Source organism: Elephantulus edwardii, unplaced genomic scaffold, assembly GCF_000299155.1.
Source record: "Elephantulus edwardii isolate Elephantulus edwardi_28Jun2011 unplaced genomic scaffold, EleEdw1.0 scaffold00338, whole genome shotgun sequence".
Taxonomy (NCBI): domain Eukaryota; kingdom Metazoa; phylum Chordata; class Mammalia; order Macroscelidea; family Macroscelididae; genus Elephantulus; species Elephantulus edwardii.
This window is the reverse complement of record NW_006400088.1, coordinates 1,587,204-1,589,132: the sequence shown is the minus strand read 5'-3', so window position 1 is coordinate 1,589,132 and position 1,929 is coordinate 1,587,204. Positions and strand designations below refer to the sequence as shown.

The following is a 1,929-nucleotide window of genomic DNA, read 5'->3' as shown; positions in this document are numbered from 1 at the left end:
ACCATGGCTTGGGTCACATACACCTTAGTTCTCAGAATAATAGCTTTCCTTTTTAATACTTTAAAGAGATCTTTTTAGTACATTTACCCAAATATAATATATTTTATTTTCTTTAATTTGCTTTCTTTTTTCTCAGAATATAAAATCAGTACTTGATAAATATTGCCCAGTTGTTAGGTTATAAATAATATATTTCCAAAAATATTGTATGACAGCACTTACAGAAAATATCTGGAGTATACAAATACATAGACACAAAACCAGAGGCTGAGGAAAAGAGGAGTTCAGAGTTAAGAAGTGCTGAGTTCCTATTTGAGTTAACAAAAGTATTTTTAAACCATAATGATAATGGTTGCAAAACATACTGAATAAAATTAAAAGTAATTAATGTTACTGAATATTATATCCCGGAATGCCTAAAATGGAAATGTTTTGTCATATAAATTATACCATGATAAAAAATATATTTGAAAAAAATTTGTAACATATTCTCAAATGCTGTTGATTCAGTAATTTAAATTTTTTTCTCAACTTTTTTGAGAGACCTTGTGAAACTTAGAAGTGGCATGGTAACTTGTATGAGTGCCACTGTCTGAGTCTAGAAACACAGAGAAAGAAGTCAGTGCTTGGCAGTGCGCAGAGCAGCTATTCCTCCTTTCACAACTATTTATAGATTACTATTATCCAAATCACCTCCAAAAAGCTCACAAATATAAAAAAAATTGAAAAGCAATAAAAAAGTGGGTAATTTGTACTTGATGACAGTTATCTAGATTATCATTTAAGTGCATATGGATTTTTTTTAACTTAATTCACTTTATTTGTTTTACAAAAGCCACTGTGTGGTGGTCACAGCTGGAGCCTGAATCCTCTGCATGGAGACTCTGGTGTGAGTCTTTACAAGATGGTCTGTGAATTCCTGGTAGGGAGACTTGGTGAACACAGCCTGTTTCCAGAGATCTAAGGTCGAATAGTTGTAGGCCTTAGAGATGGCATCAAAGGTGGCCTTGGAGAAGTTGCCCAGAGTAGCTGTGCAACCGCTGTCTGAGGTGTAGCAGTCATCAGTTTCAGCCATCAGCAGCAACTTCTTGAGCACAGGGGCCAAGACGATTCCAGCTCCTCGGGGTGCAGTGATCAGACGCACCAACACAAAGCCACAGCTCCCAGTCACCTTGCAGGCAACGGTGTGAGGCTTGCCAATCTTGTTCTCCCAGTAGCCACAATGCACAGGGACAACGGAGAGCTTGGGCCAACTCCTTGGAGCACTTGAGGTACAAACCAACATGGCCAGTATAGTCTCCAATGGCAAAAAAAAAGGCCTTGAACTGGTCTACTCCCCAGCACGTGTTTGCTTCTGCACTGGCATGATTTTCAAGACCTCATCCTTGAGGGACATCTCCAGTAAAAAGTCAATGATCTCAGACTCCTTGATGGGCAGTGAGAAGAGATAAATCTCCAAGGATTTGATTTTCATATCTTTGACCAGGTAGCCCAGTTTGGTGATGGGGAGCCACTGCTTGTGATCAGTTTTGCCTCTTTGAGCTCTGCGGACCGTCCCGCAGCCCCGTCCATACCGCTACCAAAGCCACCACGGGCTCCCATCTCAGGGCCCCCGAGGCCTCCAGGCCATTTGGTGCTTTCTCGGAGAAGCAGCAGCTAACTAAGATCGCTTGAAATGGGACCACAGAAGTTGCTAGATAGAGTGGACAAAAAATGTAAAACAACTCAAAACTCAAAATCATAAAGGTAGCCAGGCTTATTGGTCTGATAGTCTTGTGTGCAGATCACTTACTTGTTATCATTTCAGAACCGACTTACATTTGACCTTCCATTGAATTTCTAGACTGTCAATTGTTCTAGAAGAGATTGTCCATCTTTCTCCCAAAGACTGGCTTGTGGATTTGAACCCCTAGAGAGGCATACATGGGA

General features: G+C 40.3%; 1 pseudogene; it reads right to left on the bottom strand.

Moving 5' to 3' along the window:
• Window positions 1-826: 826 nt before the first annotated feature.
• On the bottom strand, window positions 827-1,564 carry LOC102845826 (annotated as a pseudogene).
• Between the last annotated feature and the right edge of the window lie 365 nt (window positions 1,565-1,929).